Raw genomic sequence first — 18453 nt, 5'->3', positions numbered from 1 at the left:
GTTTTTGAAGGAAAAATCTGTGAGAAAGTGACGTTTGTACAAGAGTTGTTCAAATTAATTGAGAATGATTGAAGCTGCCTTGTGGAATAAAAATGTGTACATTTTAATACACATAAGCGCATCTGGAGAACTATAAATAATATGCAATGGAAAATTTCATGTACATTTCTGGTTCTTCCTAAGACTTCGTTGGGAAGAAACAGGCATCTCTTCCCCTGATCTGATCCAATCAGATTTCTTATCTTCCTCTTCAGTGGGTCCCACCCTGCTGGCCTGCACTGGATGTCTGTGACCTTGCATCAGGGCTCTTATTTCATTTGTAGATTATTCTTAGTCTCTGCTAATGAGATCGCTCAGAGTTCGCTATGAGTATCACATCTTAATCACTTGATTTCTGCAGACGTTTTATTTCTCCAAATAAACTCTTCAAAATGCCTGCTGCTCTGTGCTCATTAACCTGAGAATGGCTTCTCTAACTCTAATTTAAAAATTATCTTCGATGTCTGAGACTTCTGTCCTGGCCAGGATTCTCCAAGCAGTAATAAAGGGAGGAGGACTTTAGACTCTTGAGTGTGACAAAACATCAGTGACCAAATTTCCATCTACAAGGGGACATTCCCTTTATACAGAAGTACAGACTTGACTCTCTTGCAGTGCAGCATAATTAAGATCCACCTCAACTCCACCATCTGCCCAACTCCCACTTAATCATTTCATGCTCAATAAGGTTTAGGTGACTTAAAGATAACAGAATAATTAGTTAATGAGTAAATGAATGAGAAAAGAGACAAATATTTATCAACTAAGAAGTGCTTTTTTTCTTACACTCTTTTTCTACTTTTAACCCTCAAGTGATTTGAAACAGTCTTCATGAGGAAGACAGCAGCCCTCATGTAAACATACCCAGTTTAGGAATAGAACCAAATGCCTGCATAAACATCTACAACATTTTCCCACCTGCCAATGGTTATTAGGTTGATGACCTGTATTTCTACAGAATTGCCACTTCGATGAATTGCATTAAAGATCTTTTGGATGCAAAAAGGGTTTAACCCAGAGCCAGAGAACAGTGGCTCCTCGCTTCAACCTTGCCAAATTTCACACACCAGGGAATGTATTTCCTTAGTATATTTTAAGCTTGCTCGAATAAGGCTATTTCTGTATACTGTTGGTTTTGAAAGACCAAATCCTAAAATTGACTTTGCTCTTAAGGGACAAAAGAATAAATTTTATATCATACTCAATAAATTAAAAATATAATTGTACAGGTTTTGATGTTGGAAGCAATCTGAAAAAAAAATGAATTTGTTTAAAAATAAGCTTGACAGGCACTTACCAGAAGAAATACTATGTGGACACTCTGGAATGTCTTATGGGAACAGCTCCTAGGGGAGCATAATGTCAGAGAATAATGATAGAGATCGCGTGTCTATTTGTTCGCCTCCCAGAGTCCAAGCGTACAGGCCACTAGCCACACTTCCATTAACTGGCTGCTCAATATGAAAATTTGACCTTCATCAAGGGACTGCACACTATCATCTCTTGTCTCTAAGTTCCATGAACTACTCAGAATACCCAGTTCTCCATCAGAATTTCAACCTAACTTGACTTGAAACCGTCATTTCTTCAAAAGACATAACTATGACAATTGGTGTTATTTTGATTAAGTCAATCTTTTTGTATATTCAGAAGAGGTCCCCGAAGCAGAAAGACAATCTAGAAGCTAAAGTTTTATGGAGGTTTTAGTACAGAATGCATGCAGGCCACTGAGATGGTAATTATTGTGTAATTAGGCTCTGAAACTTTGTCAGACCTGTTCTCAGAGAGCTTACAGTCACCTTGACTTGAAGAAAATGCAGAAATCTCTGACATTTCAGGGTGTAACCTGAATGGTTGACCATTTCCAGAGTCAAACCAAATCACTTAGGTTTTGCTTGGATGCCTCAGGGAACTGTATTGGAATGAAAAATAATTGGAATGAGCTTCTTTTGAAACATTGGTCACTGGTCAGGGCAGCCTCTTAAAGTAAAGTTAGATGAGGCACAACCAACCATAGGAATGAGGTCAAGGGTCAGACGAACAGAGAGGGTACTGTTTTCAAAGGTGTCAGAATCGCTAGGCACGTGGAGATGATCCCTGGACACAAACACTCTTGCAGGCATATGGAGCAGTGAGGAGTTCAGGAGCAGGTGATGTTTGGAGAGCTGTATCAGTAGGTTGCAAATGGCAATTGTTGGTTTCTTTTACTGTCATCCCCATATATAATCCCTAAGCAAATATTCTTAACTCTACCTCGAGAACGAGTCCTTAATTTGCTAATTCTCTCTAGCCCTACTGTTGCCACACAAGATCAAGCCATTTCTCACCTGCACTGTTGATCTACTATGGATCCCTTCAATCAGTTCTCACACGTAGCCAGAGTGATAGTTTAAACTACTACATCACACTATATTATTTTCCAGTATGAAACTTTGCAAGAGCTTACCATTGCATGTGCAATGAAATACAAAGAATTTGCTTTCCCTGGCCTAACCAGGCCTGTAGTGGGTTGAATGGTGGCTCCCTAAAAGATATGTCCATATGCTAACCTCCAGAACTATGGATGGGACATTTGAAAACATGACTTTTGCATATGTAATTGAGTTGTGAGTCTTGAGATGAGATCATCCTGGATTATCCAACTGGGCCTAAATATGATGTATCTCCCATGAGACACCCATAGGCGGGACACATGGAAAAGAGAAGAACGCCACCTAAAGACCAAGGCAGAGGTTGGAATTATGGAGCCACAAACCAAGGCAAACCTGGAGCCACCAGAGCTGGAGGAGACAAGGAATAATTCTCACCTAATCTCTTTGGAGAGTCTTATTGGCATCTTTGTTTCAGATTTCTGGCCTCCATAACTGGGAGAGAATAAGTTTTTATTGTTTTAATCCATCAAATTTATGATAATTGCTATGGAAACCAAAGACAACTAATACAATTCTCCACTCACATGTCCTACTCTTCTGCTTGCCTACTTTATTCCTGCTAGACCAGCCTATTTTTCCACTTATTATTCTTTAAGTATAACATGCTTCTTGTCTTACTCTGTTTGGCCTGTCATAACACAATATCACAGCCTGGGTAGCTTGTAAGGAACAGGAATTCATTTTTCATACTTGTAGAAGCTGGAAGACAGAGATCCCCGTGAGAGCATGGTCAGGTGAATGCCCTCTTCTGAGTTATAGACTCCTCATTGTAGCTCACATACAGGAAGGGACTAAGGATCTTTCTGGGGCTTCTTTTATAGTTTCTAATCCCATTCATGAGGGTTCCACACTCATGATTTAATTACCTCCCAGAGCCCTCACCTCCTAGTACCATCACAGTAGGCATTAGGATTTAGCATATGAATTTGGGGGGACATAAACATTTAAACTGTAGCACTCCCTCAAACTTGAATTCTTTGCCTTAGCTGTTCTCTCTGCCTGGAATATTTTTCTCCCAGATCTCTTTATGTCTGAGTTCTTTCTTGTTATTCTTGAAGTGAAACATCTTTTTTTTCAGAGGGGACTTTCTAGACCAAATCAATGTGATATTTCCTTCCAGTCATTCCCAGTGTCATCACTCTTTTATTTTCATTTCAATACTTATCTCTACCTGATCTTTTCTGGTTTGTTTAATATCTCTCTAACCCCTGGAAAGGAAGCTCCGTGAAGTGAATTTTCTTCACTGTCTGACTCACTGCAGAATCCTGAGTGTCTAGAATAACCTCTGGTATTTAGTTATCGTGCAATTAATGTTGTGTAAGATGCATATCAGAAAGACTCTTGATGCTGGAGGAGATTAAGGTGGTAATGTTGGATATCTAGAAATTTGGGGAACAAGCCAGGTCCTTAGTCTTGCAGGGCCTGGAATACTGGACATGTTATAATGACAAAGATTTAGACTCATGGAAGAAGACAAGAATTCCATAAGTGATCACAAATATATATGAAGACATGGTCTTGGGACCAAATTAGTAACATTTCCCAACGTAGTACAGAGGATGGCGTATAAGCAATTGTAACATAAGATTATAGCTAAGTTTGATGGAATGATGTCATGAGGCTGAGTGTGACAGTTAGTCTAGAGAAGATGGCCAGGATTTGTTCTGCCTATAGGTGGAGGACCATTGCCCATCATTAAATGAAGAGAAGGACTAACAACGTTGGAAATAAGTCAGGATGGGAAATATGAGGCAAAGCCAAACAAGTCCCGAATTTTTGGACAACAAGAATACTTGGCTTTCTGATAATCTAGACATAATAATTTTCTAGTGAACTAGATCTAGGGGACTATATTCCTTCCAACAGAGCCCACTTCAAATTAGGTTTATGTGTGAGTACAATAACTTTAAATGATCCTATGTGCTCTCAGTGGTGCTACAGCACTGTAATCTAGAAGAGGCCTTATCCAATAGTAGTCTGATATTGAGTACCCACATTATCTAGCTCTGAGGATTGGGCCGGCAAATATCCCTGATGTTACCATTATTCAGCCTTTTGTACCCTGTACACCTTGCCAGCAATTTAAGAAGCATAATGAAGAAATACTAGTCCAACTAAGAAATTAAGGAATGTATCTCATGTGAGGATAATGAATGCATCTGAGAATAAAATAAACCAGGAGGACTATCTGTTAAATGGCCAGGAGGTCTTGGAAGCCATTCTGTTAGAATTACCATCTTAGAGAATTTTCCACAGGGTGGAGAGTGCACTTGTGCAGTATTCTCGGGGAAAGGAAGTGGTGATTTTTTGTGACTTTCTCATAATATTAGCTTAGTGACAGCAGACAGAGACCTGTGGCAATCCTATTTGGTGGAGGCTTGTTGCCATTTTAGAGTTCCCAGAGATAGGGTCTGTCGAGATATCCTCTCATGGGGTATAGCTTGTCTCACATAAGTTATTCCGGCATTTTTCATCCCCTCTGATTTTCCCACAGGTTCTCTGTTGTTATTGTTAGCTGTATATTTTGAAAATGAAAAGCAATCAATTTGAGGAAAAGTCCTACTGTATGTTTGTTCCTGTGGGCGTAAATGTGGAATAAATATATATAATGCACAGTGGCTGATATTTTGTGTCATTTATCTTCCCTTGTGAGGAGAGATGGGATAAGTCACTCATGTCTGTGCCAGTCTTGATTCATTCTTCACCACTACACTCATGAAGATAAATGCCACATTTACACAGGCCACAGCTCTCATGTGTTCTTTCCGACCAGAGACTTAGCTAGGTTAGAGCAGGAGGTCAACCTGGTGATGTTATTTGAAAATCAAGGACACTTGGTATTACCATCTCCTAGTCCCACACATCTTTATTTCCAATGTTAAACTGGGATACCACCAGCAGCTAAAGAGATATTTACGTAGTGTATGTAGTTTCATGCATGTCTATCCTTCAGATATTCACTTCATTTTAATGGAAATTTTTTTACTTCCTGTGAACGCCCAGCACAGTGTCCTGCAGCGGCAACGTACTCATTAATAGGATATGGTCTTGGTTCTCACAAGGTGGTAAGTGGCATAAGGAAGAGAAAACTGTGGGGAAAAGAATGATAAGCCAGTGGTTAATTCTCCCTGTGGGCATGTCCGATGACAAAAGAGCGAGTCAGAATAGAACTATTGAGAAGTTATAATATTTGAGCAGATATATTAAGAGAACAGATCCTGGACACCTTAACACTCCATGATGTATAAATGGCTGTACCACTGGATTTTAAGCCTATGCCCGAACAAGTGGGTAACTTCTGTGCTCTGTGATTGTGGACCCTGCTATTAGCAATTAATATAAAAGAACCCTTTGGAACCCAACACTAAATGTACTTATTCTGGTTTTTTTTTTACATTTTCGGAAATTGAATTTTACATTACATTTTCAGAAATTGAGTTTTTGAAGTCATAAGACTTTCCATTGAAATACTGTGTTTCCCCAAAAATAAGACCTAGCCGACCATCAGCTCTAATGCGTCTTTTGGAGCAAAAATTAATATAAGACCCGGTTTTATAGTATTATATTATATTTTATTATATTATATTATACCCTATATTATATTATATTATATTATATTATATTATATTATATTATATTATATTATATTATATTATATTGTATTAATTATATTATATTATATTATATTATATTATATTATATTATATTATATTATATTATATTATACCTGGTATTATATTATATTAAAATATTATATTATACCTGGTCTTATATTATATTAAAATAAGACTGGGTCTTATATTAATTTTTGCTCCAAAAAACGCATTGGAGCTGATGGTCCAGCTAGGTCTTATTTTCAGCGAAACACGTTAAAAGTATTGGCTCTTTTTCTCTTGGTTGGTACATTGAAGTTTATATAACCAGAAATAAACTGAAAAGGATTTCCATAAATTCTAGAAATTTGATTGGCAAACTGAACATTTCCAAAATCATGTCTCTCTTTGAAAACTGTCATTTTTAACCATATGAGTTGTTGATATCAACGGTTTTTGACTTATGACACAGCAATTTGATAAGATTTGCTATAATCGTACTGATTGATTGTGTGATTCAAATTCAGGTTTGCTTTCAGTTGTTCTTTTCTATAGATAGCCAAATAAGCTATTTAATTCACTTATTCCAAAAACACTTATTGAACGCATACTACATAGTAGTAACTGGGCTGTGTATGCACATAAGATAGAATAGTGCCTGTCCCAATAGAGCATGTAGTTTAAATGATGCAAAAAGACGAATAGTGCAATGGGGATGAATAACACCATCGTTGATAATTGCTCACTAAATTTTACTTCATTCTTCTCACATGGAAGTAATAGTGAAATGTGTTAAAAGGAGCACATTAAAAAGAAAATCTTTCAAACATAGAGAACATTGGAAGGATTCATGGCATAAGTACCTCTTTCCCTTAAAAGATTTGGATCAGAAGATTTAAATTTTTGTATTAACAGTTCTCATATATAGTTATTGTGTGTGTGTGTGTGTGTGTGTGTGTGTGTGTGTGTGTGTGTGTTAACTTGATCACATTATATAATTTCCTTATACTTTCTCATCTGCAAAATAGAAAAATACAGTATCTTCTGCCTACCTCCCATAATTGTGGAGGTCAGATAGGATGATGTGTATGAGAAGCTCGTCTAATTTGTAATGTGTGATATAAACAAAAGGTATCATTCTTATCACCAGCTTTCTTATTACCGATCTTGTTTTTATGGTGCTATGTAAAAGATCAAGGTGATTTATCACATTGATTTATATTTTCCCATGTCAAGGTATTATCCTGTACTGGGGGATGTATAGCACATTTAGCACCAGGTAATTATTTTATAGAAATGCGTAAATTGTTTAGCCACTACTCAAGTATTGTATCAGTGCTAATAAACAATGAATGAAACTCTCTCAGATAATAAACAATCATTGCTATTTTCTGAGAGATTATGGAATGCCAGGATTCGTGGTTTGTGGGCATCGCCTCATTTCATATCTGGAACAACCTTCTGAGGTTGGCTCTATTATCACCCTCACTTTATGGATGAGGGAATTGAAGTCTAAAAAGATTATAAAACTTTCCCAAGTCACAAACTTACTACATGTAATAATAGAGCTTATCAATTTCTGTACCCTATCACATGCTCCGATATAGGATGCATTATCACCTCCATCTTTGTACTTCCCTTTCCTCCCCATTTTCTCCAGTAAAAGCTCTCAAAGAGGCTCTCAACTTCTCTGGGCTTGTTCCTTCATTTATAAAATTGGACCGCTGATGTGGTCGATCTTTAAACAAATCATATGAACTCCGTGTCTTGGGACCTCATATTGTCATAGGAGACAGAAACTACATACATATTTACACAGAAACATACATACATACATACATACATACATACATACATACATACATAAATGTACATTATCCCTAGTTGTGAGAAGTGCTATAAAGAGAAATAAGGCAGAATAAGGGGACAGAGAGTGATGGGGAATGGAGCAGTTATATTTTAGGCAGCATAGCCAAGGAAAACCTCCCTGAGCAGGTGATCTAGAGAAAGTGAAGAAGCAAAATCTACTGATATTTGGAGGAAAAGTGGTGCCATTGTCATGTGCATGCATAGATACAGCTCTGTCTGGGTGAATAACATTCTAAACAGATGAAATAGCAAGTGCAAGTTTCCTGAGGAAGCAGTATGCTTACTATATTGGAGGAACATCAAGGAACAAGTGTGGCCACTGTGGAGTGAGTAAGAGTGATACGATAGTAGAATAAGATCAGAGAAGTAAGAGGGATGCAGAACAAAAATATAAATGGCCTCCTAGGCCACTGGAAGCGCTTTAATATTACTCTGAGTGATATGAGAAGCCTTGGAACGTTGAGCAGAAGACTGAATGTGATCTGACTTTCATTTTAATAGGATCCCTGCACTGTGTGGAGAAAAGACTGAAGAGGGGCAATAATAGAAACAAAGACACCAGATAGTGGACCAGGCTTTGGAATAATTCAATTATTCAGAGAGAGAACGCAGTAGGATGTAGCAGGGGAGGTGAGGAGAAGTGATGTGACTCTTGATATATAGGGTTTCCAGTATATAGGATATAAGGATGTAAAGTAAGGATGCAAAAGTAGAGATGAGACAAAAAAAAAAAAAAGACAAAAAAAAAAATTTGAAACTTCAAGGGGACTTTGGCCTGAGGTACTAAGAGGATGGTCCCTGGAACAGCGCTTAGAACATGGTAGGAACTTAAAATATTTGGTTGAATGAAGAATGAATGAATGGATGAATGAATGAATGGAGTTGCTGTTAGAAAGTCTTTGTCAGGGCTGGAGGTTGAGTTTGAAATATAATTTTATTTTGAAGAGATTGGTTTTCAGTGCCTCTAAGTGGAGGTCTTGAATTAGCAAGTATACCAGGGGTGCCAAAAAAAAAATGTATACAAGTGGACACCTTGGTCAATGTTGCTCACGCTGTTGTTTGCCGTAATCAGAAATGTTTGGATGCTGATCGCAACCACTTTGAGCACCTCTTGCAATTGCAGAAGTCAAAGGTGACTTGTTTTCATCTTTTATTGTTGGTATATATTTAGTATTACAATTTTAATACAGTCTTCCTTTCTTAAAATGTGTATACATTTTTTTGGCACCGTCTGTGTATACAAGTCTTCATTGCATGAAGATATATGTTTGGCAGCTTTTAGTTTGTAGATGGTCTTTAAAGCCACTGTGGGATCATTTAAAGAGTGAGTATAGCTGAAGAGGTCCACTAGCCAAGCCCTGGTGCATCCCAGGGTTTAATGGGCCAGCAGATAAGGCAGAACCATGACGCAGACTGAGCATAGTGACCCATGAGGTAGACAGAGACTCAAGAGAATGGTTTCCTGGGATCCGAGTGCAGGGAGGACAGAGTGGTCACTATGTCTAGTGCTGATAATTTTCACCTAATGTGAGAAATGATAATTGGTACTTGATGTAGCAATGGACATACATATTTCACCTACCACCTCTACACACATTTTTTTTTTGGTTACCCATTGTCTTGCTCTCATCTTATTATAAATCCCAGGCACAATAACTTATATCTCATGTAACTCATATTTCATATGTCATACTGAAGGGAAGTTAATGGTTCTGGAAACTGTGAGATTTGGGGAAGTTTTCTATAAAATTGAGTTAACAGATTTTTTAAAACCGATGACAAAAAACTCCACAGATCATCTCAGAAATAAATTTTAACATTATTCAGTTTTACTTATAATAATAATAATAATAATAATAATAACAATCACTAGTGGTGTATTGCTTTGAGGTTTGTGATGCATTTTTACTTACATTATCTGTTTCAAACCAAGCCATTTAACAGAGTAAGCTGTTCAGCTTCAAAGCTTACACCATCAGATTATACCACCTGCTATCACTTCCTTGAAGGAGCAAACCACAGACCCACATTTCACAACTCTCCGTTCCTTGAAGATTTTAACACCTGCCTCCCTGTTGTTCTCTCCAATCCTATTCCTGATAGAATTCTTGGTGATTTTAATATCCATGTCATTCCTTTGATCTCAATGACTAATTGCATGGGCTTTTTCTATCTGTTCTTGCTCAGGATTTTCTCTTTGTACAGTTTCTACCAACTGTTTGTCTAAGCTTGGGCTGTAAAGATTTGTATTTGTTGGAACTAAGGATTGTTTAATTTATTACATTATGTTTTTGCAAAATGCCAACTCCATCTCTTCATGTTTCTTTGCTTCGAGTACTATGTGGCCCTCAACCCCAGATTCTAAATTTTAATCTGCTGTTGCCACACCAGTGTTAGGAGTCAGGTGGAGGAGGATGAAGAATGAGAAGGAGGAGGAGATGTTAGTATCTCTCTGGTTTTTGGATGTTGGGGAAAACCCCAATTGGAATTTGCAGCAGATGTCTATGTCACACTCTTAACATCCCATTTGACTAATAATTCAGAGTGTTCTGTTTAACTCTTTCTTGTCTATATTCAAAATACATTATCTCATTTGATCTGAAGAGTTGATTTTGATCAAGACACTGGTACAGAGAAAAAATGGGACTTGCTTAAGGTCATGCATATGATAAATCAGAACCAAGTGTAGACTACAGATCTTTAGACACCAAATGCAGTCTTTTATTGGCATTAAACAGTGCCTTGTTCAAAACGGCCAGTGGTTAAAATAGCTGCCTTGGCTTTCTTCCCAGGAGAGTGTTAAAATACAGTGGTAATTCAATAAATATTGTCACCAGTGTTGTCTGTGGTGATGGTGGTGGCAGCAGATCGGGAAATGTGCTGAATTGTTCTAATGGATTTTTTTCTCTTTCTTTCTTTTTTTTTTTTTTTTTTTAGATTGTCACACACGTTGCCTGTTTACAGCATGGAGACCACAATAGAGAGCTAGGTGGGTGACGATTCATGCTAAATCTTTCCCACAATACGCTGGACAGCACAATGGCAGCTAATGTGAAGTGGCTCATTATACACTGTCAAATCCAATAACAGCAGTGACTGGCTTTGCTACTTCGAGCAACTTGTGGGAAGCCCAGCCGCTGCAAACCACTACTGCATTTTAAAAAAAATAGGCTGCAATATACCAAAAGAGACATATTCAGAGTCATATTTGCAAATCTCTTGTATTTTTCTCTTTGTCAGTTTAGGAACAGCCTTCATGTTCCCAGCTTGACACCAGAAGTAACTATTCTTGGGATGCCCTTCTCTTGTGAGTGCCTCCTCCTTCAGTCGTATTTTAAGGGCTAAAGATTTTATAAGGGTACTGGTGGCTCATGGAAAGAGCTGGATTAGTGGTTCTCCTATGGGAACATCCCTGAAGCTCCCTCCTCACCCCGCCCTCCACCAGCCAATGGTACCATACACACAAGCACACTTACCTACTACGGTAGCACAGCAAACATGGGTGGCATTTCTACCAGAAAAAAAAGATCGGGAGGCAGCAGACCAAACCATTGACTTCTTGCTCTGTGACTTATGATTAGGAGTTTTTTTGTCTCCATTAAATTGTAATCTCCTGGAAGGCAGGATCCTGGATTTATTTGAATCTGGTGCCTTTGAGTCATAGTTGTCCCTAAGTGAATATTTATCAATAAAATTAATACATTCCCTTCTAAAAAGTCCATAATTAAGCAGGGAATGGGGTTTAATCTTCTTGTCTCCTTTGTCCCTAGCACAGTGCCTGACCCATCGTAGGTGGAAACTACAGGCTTGTTGAGTGAAGGACCAAGGGTATGAATGAGTCCATCAATCAAATGGTTCCCTGTGGCCAAATTAATGGCTAAGCAAACCTTTTCCAATTATCAGAGACAGAAAAGTGATGACTTCTCGTCATTTTTCTTCGGGCCAGCAGGAATAATGCCCTAAAAGTGGTTGTTTATTTTGTAAGGCAAAAGCTAATCTGAAGCTATTTTCTTTATTTTTATATCCAAATGTCTATAAAACAGAAAAACACCAGAGACCTATTCATTGCTCACAAATGATCTATGCGGTAATAATGAGCTGGCTTTTCCAGCTGTGCTGCACTTTGGTGCTATCCTGGGTTTAATTGAAAAATGCTGTGACCTTGGTTTTGTTCACTGGGCAAAGGGGGGGTCTAATTGGCATGAGGCCTCCGAAGAGCTCCCTTTTAACAAATGTCATTTAGCTAATTTGGGGTTTGCCTGCGGGAAATAACGTGTGAAGTCCCGTAAAACCAAGATGCATATTATTTGCATTCACATGACGCTAATATTTTTCAAAAAAGCAAAGATTAACTTTTTATTCTGCCATACCTATTTGTTGAAGTCTAAATGCTATCAGTATGATAATAGTATTGTCCCGAACAGTCTCATGTTTCATCATAATTAAATAAACAGCTTGTGAATTGCAGTCCAAAAAATGTCTGTGTTCCACTCTTAACTTAAGGGGTTTCCATAGAAACCATGGGAGCAAGTTTAACTGACATTTATTGGACTTGAGGCTGTATGCAGCCTTGCTATCTCTCTGTTGTTCTCTCTGTCACTCTGTATATGTCTCTTTCTCTTCCTTTAATCCTCACAATCCTCTCCCCACCTCAGTCCTCTTCTCCTCCCCCTTTCCCTTATTAGTAATGAGGAAGTAATTTGGACTCAGTTAGATTTAACAAATGCAATAATACTAAAATGAGCTCTGATACTTAAGTGTAATTGTGTTATTAGCTGGAAATGTTTTTCTTCAAAAACAAAAGAATTGAGAGTGAAGTTTGCTAGAGTAGCACATGCTGGAAGAAGGCACCCAATGGAAAGTGTGTAGTCTGCATATCACACACTCCATGTTCATGGCCCAGCGGTGCCTTGTCCTTGATTTAGCCAGTCCAGATTGATGTTTCTCCTCAGGCCTAATTTTCAGGCCTCTAAATGGAGCATACATCATCGTGCTGATAATATTCCAAGAGAAAAGAGGAGTTTGTTTAGGAAAGAAAACATATACTATATATTGTAAACCTACTGTGTGCCAGGTATTCATGGAGGTCATCTTAGTTAACCCCACAAAACTCACTGCCCAGTAGCAAAATGAATCTGGAGCTGCTGATTGAAGTTCAGGCCCCACCACAGGCTGGCTGTGAAGCCTTGGGTAGAATGCTTAAATGTTCTGTCTCGGTTTCTCAAAGTCACAATGAATGGAAGCACTCCTAAGAAGGGGGGTGTTATTAGGATTCAATATGGTAATGTAGCTGGTGCACCACAGTAGAGATGTTTCTCTCCATCCCTTTAGAAATGGGGAAAATGAGTTATCAAGAGAGTGTCATTTATCCAAAGCTGGAAAGTGTGTGTGCACAGTGCAGTGGTTACAAGGGGTTGATTTAGACAGACATGGGATCAGTTACTAATGGTGTAAGTGGGGTAAGTGATAGACTAACAGGGCATCTACTTCATGCAGTTGTTATGAGGATTAAATAAAATTGAGTATGTAAAGTGCTCAGCAAGTATCTACCACATAGAAAGCTGTGTTGTGCACTGTGTCCCTCCCTCCCTCCCTCAACTTTCTGAATTATTTTGTCTTTAGTATGGATTCAAAGTAAAAAATGTTCGGTTTCCAAAGTATCTAATACTTCTAGGTAGTTTATTTTGCTCATAATTCACAAACTACCTCAAGTTACCCTGATAACAATGAGAAAGGAAAGACAGATGACGTCACAACCAATTTATAGGTTAGATAAAAGAGATTGAGAGATGTTATTGACAAGACATCTGTGTGGTGAGTGAGGAGGTGGAGGTTTTACCTTGTTCTCTAGAGTTATTCTTATAATTAATACTCTCAAAGACTATTGTTATTAATGTGGGTCAAATGTTCATGAGTTTTAAGGCTTAAATCCAGCAGATTTTAATTAATATTCCTAATGCACAGTGAGAGGAAGAAAAACTTGGCAGGGAAGGAGAAAAAGGAGCAAGGAGAAGACAGTTGCAAAATCTGTCTCTTGCAGACCTGTTTCCAGGTCATTCTCCAACCATCCAAAGGCACGTGCAGAATTACAGTTTTCAGTCTCAGGGGCAGATGAGACATTGGTTTTGCACAGCAATTTGCTTTGGTGTTTCTGGTTGGAGAATAAGGGTGAGGTGGGAAGAAAAATTTCAGAGAAGTCAGGTATCAGTCAGAGATATTGTGGAGAACCTAGTGAATTTAACAGAGTATCCATCTAGGACAAGGGTGTGATGGATGGGGCGTGATTGCTGGAGAATGTGATTGTTAACACACGCACTCATAATACACATAGGCGTGCCCGCATACACATACACATATACAGAATTCATCAGAATGAACATTTCTTTCAGCTATCATCAGTTTTTGGCCTGAAAGAGCTTGTACAAGAAGATAACTGTTAGCGCTACCATTTTTATTTGTTGTGTGTTTGTTTGCTTTGTTACTAGAGTATTCATTCTGTGCTGGCTTTGAAAGAATCTCTGTAAACCCCTTTCTCAATTTTGTATTCATTTAGTTAAAACGAAGTGAGAGAATTCCTAAAGCTACTTAGCCAGACACACAGGAATAGTAGTACGACCCGATATGCTGACAGCATAGGAACAATTAGCGGTGCAGCAGGCAACCCCACTGTGTTGTGCAAATCCCTGTTTTGCTCAGGATTCCTCATAAATGCCATGTGATGCATGGCACCATTGCCAAATTTTTCTTCCATGCTTTAATAGGTCATCTTGGTAGCTTTGGGACTGAGGAGAATGGATAGAAAAATAATCTTTCTGGACTCTCTAGAACAGGGTCAACAAACTTTTTTCTGTAGAGCGCCCAAGAGTAAGTATTTTAGGTTTTGTGAGCCTTATAGTCTATCACAACTACACAATTCTGCTTTAGTGTAAAAGCAGTCATAGTTAATACATACATGAATGGGTGTGTAAGTGTTCCAGTAAAACTTTATTGACAAAATCAGTTGGTGATTTGGATATTGCCTGTGGGCCGTAGGGTGCCAACAACTGATCTTAGAGTACCGCCTACCTCTCCTGCCACTTTCAATTCCTGTTCACGTGGCAGTTACAGCTTAAAAGCTAGGAATGGAGAGTGTAGGATTGACAACAATATCATACACTACCCTCGTTTTGTCAATTTTACTTTTTATCACACTTACTTTGATTAAAATTTTAATTTTTCAGGTGTTTTGTTTTGGTTTTTACCATAGGAAGAGCACATATTTTGTCTGCACCTTACAGAAGAATACAAAAAATTCAAGTGGCTTTTCCCTGGTGTCATCCTACATCCATAATATCAACCTTGTGTTTTTTCAATTTAATTATTGCTTCTAAAATGCATCCTTTAGAGAATAAAGAAAGATGGTGGGAGAAGTAACCATGAAGTAATTTTCATTATCCAAACCAAGGGAAAGGTAGTTAACTAATGACTTAAATAGAGACATGAACAGTCTTCCCTGCTTCCTTATCCCATTAAGATACCATAGGGGACCGAGTTCCTTATTACTTTTTATGTGTATTCTTGACTTTTTTTTTTTTTTGTGTGTGTGTGGTTTATTTTTATATATAATGCATTATAGGCAAATGAATACCGGAAAATGGAGGGAGTTGTCGCTAACGAAAGCTTGTTCATATTGGAACTGAGTCCTCATTTTGTAAGGTTCCATGGTAAATGAGAGCAAATTTGTTATAAAAGCAGTGTACAAAAAAAGAGGACTTGGACCAAGCAAAATGAGGACTGCCTTAAGTAAATAAATAGGAATCCCATTTCCAAATGTCTGCATTTGCCATATAATTCCCTCTTTTGTGGTCATTAAGGGGAAACAAGAAATCAGTGATTACAGTCATTTCCATTATCTGACATGTCATCACCAAGGTTTCCTCATTATGCGATGTTAACAGTGTTGAGGTTACTTGAAACCAGCTACAGTTCTAATTAGGAGGCCATCCCGGCTATCTGCATTCTGATTAAATGACGTTGCCTGGAAATCACAGTATGTCTACTCTGTTTCCTCCCCTTGCTCAGATCTCATAAACACAGACTCAATTAAAAAGAGTTTCCTTATCAGGTTTTTATGGGTCATTTAGGTGAATTTATTAAACTCTTAAGTCATGCTGAAAACTGGATGGCAGTGGCTCCGAGGTCTGCAGTGGGATCCAGGACTAAATGTGCAGGACTTGCTCTGATGTTTTAGGGAGTCTAAAATACAAGTCAGATCAGCCAATGATGGGTCAGGAATCAAGGGAGTTGATAAAATATGAAGACATGTCACAGAGTAAGGATTGCAGAACAGAGATATGAAAGTCAGGATTGTATAGGTTAGTCTATATTTTAGGTGAAAAGCAAAACTGAGTCCAGACGCTCATTATTTCATATCTTCATGATTGAAATAATTTGTTTGTTGACCTTTAGGTCTCACAGTACACCCTTCCCTATTCATTCTCCGTATTATTGCAAATCAGCTTTTCCTTAAATACCCTTCTCATTGTCTTATTCCCTTCCAACAAAAGGAGAAAAATCAAGTCCCTACAACTCATCAAATGACTTAATATATCATCTAAATCCCTTTGTCTGTTTTTCACAATCTGGAGTTATTTTACTTATCCTGCCTTCTATCCCACTGGTTATTAATATATATTCCTAATAGATGCAAGCGTGTGCCTCTCTCTGCCCAATACTCATGTTCCTTTTCACATATTTCCCTCCCACTACCTGCCTATCTTCCAACCCTTTCCCTTCTCTCTCTCTGTCTTCTTTCTGTTAGTTAGTGTGTCCTCCTAAAACTGTCCATTCGTCTCTAGAACTTTCTACTATATTATAGCCCCTTGTTTACTGGCTTATGAATCCCACTACACTGTGAGATTCTCAATGGGAGACACTTAGCCCTAAGGGTCAAGAACTGATTGATCACTGTGCTTGACACTTAGCAGGCACTCAGCAAATATTACTGAAGGGATAACTGTCTTATGTTTTTCTCTCTTGGAATGTGAGACCTTTTGCTTTTACAAATGTCCATATCCTACACTACATCTCAGGTCCACATAGCCTTCACAACTGTTCAAAACGTACTTGTTGCCCCTGAACACCAGAGTACTTATAATTATCCACATAATCAAGTACATACTCACTCAGTGTAGCACTTAGGCACTGGCTCATGATTGTTGTTTATCTTAGGCTGGTCTCAGGAGTGTTTCAGATGATCGATGATGGGGAGTTACCAAGTCAAAGGAATCCTCCCTAAGTAAGGTTTACATGGTGTTGGGGAATATACTTAGAATCATATATTCTTGGCGCTGAAGTGACTTCAGAGATTGTCTTTCCCAGTACCCTAATATAAAATGAATCCCAGACATGTTGACATGTTTAGTGCTTTGCCTTGGTTACTGTCTAGGAAAGTAGGGCTTTGCACAGTTTAATAATAAACAAGGAAGAGAGTACTTGGTAAACATTGGAAGGCAATTTTAAAATCTGAATGGCCCTATTTATGTGGTATTTATTCTCTTCAGATTCCTTGCATGGCAATGTAAATTGCATTACTCATTACAAAAATCCATATGCCTTTTGGGTGCTACTGTTGGCTTGTTTGTTTTCAACTTATAACAGCAATGATGACCTTGTATAGGGCATTTCCTGAGGATTAATGAGCAGGTGGGGGTTAATGGCTATCAATTCCTCCCAGCTAGTCATCAATCCAAAGGAAGCATGGAAAGCAGCGTCATTAACTGCATTACCAACTTCTGAAATCAAATCTTTCTCCACCTGCCTTGCCAGGGACTTGAGTTTAATGGGCTTGTTAGATTTTTCGAAAGCTGCTTTAGTTGCTTGCCTTGTCCTTAACCTGGCCAGGAAAATATATAGATATTCATGTAAATATATAAATGTATGTAAAAAGAAAAATAAAGATTAACCATGAGCTTCTGTGGACAGACAAGAGTATCATGAGGAGAAAAATAATTTTCCACATTTTAATTAAATGTAATTTGAGATGTTCAGTCTCTTTTATTTGCTCTCCTTTTATTCCCTTTTTCAAACTCAGATTCTCTAGAGACAATCATCCTATTCTGCATCCTGAGAGGCTAAAACAAATGACCAGTTTCTGCAATTTAACCTCATTCAGCATTAGATTTTTTTTGGGGGGGAGGTGTTAGGGGGTTCTTACTGGGGTTTTGGTTGTAGTTGTTTTGATGGAATATAATTTTTTTCATTTATATTCCAGTTGATATTTACTAATATTAATAGCATGATTTTTCTCTTTTGGTATCAGTCATGATTACCCAAAGTCTTCTAAGACATATATAAACATTAGCAATTCAACTATGCTGTCTCAGTGCACTTTTCTTATAGGAACAAACTATGGCAAAATGCAGAAAAGTTGTGGAGCAGAGAAGTTCCATTTCTTTCTGTTGAGGAAGCTTAGGACCCCATTTCATCAAACAGTATCCTGATTCTCATACTGCCTCAAATTCCTTAAAGAAATGACATGG

The 18453-nt window shown here is 38.1% G+C and overlaps 1 protein-coding gene across 17 annotated transcripts in view; it reads left to right on the top strand.

The window, feature by feature from the left end:
• Nucleotides 1–18453, top strand: part of LRRC4C (leucine rich repeat containing 4C) — a 1074501-nt gene that overhangs the window by 1040469 nt on the left and 15579 nt on the right. For 15 of the 17 annotated variants that reach the window (XM_074336244.1, XM_074336243.1, XM_074336242.1 and 12 more), the window contains one exon: nucleotides 10871–10922. The exons of the other annotated variants lie outside the window; for them this stretch is intronic. The gene's annotated coding sequence lies outside the window, so the exon portion shown is untranslated. The remainder of the gene's footprint in view (nucleotides 1–10870; nucleotides 10923–18453) is intronic. 17 annotated transcript variants of the gene reach the window in all.

The sequence above is a fragment of the Rhinolophus sinicus genome, linkage group LG06, assembly GCF_036562045.2.
Source record: "Rhinolophus sinicus isolate RSC01 linkage group LG06, ASM3656204v1, whole genome shotgun sequence".
NCBI classification, from domain to species: domain Eukaryota; kingdom Metazoa; phylum Chordata; class Mammalia; order Chiroptera; family Rhinolophidae; genus Rhinolophus; species Rhinolophus sinicus.
This window is presented reverse-complemented; position numbering and strand designations above follow the sequence as displayed.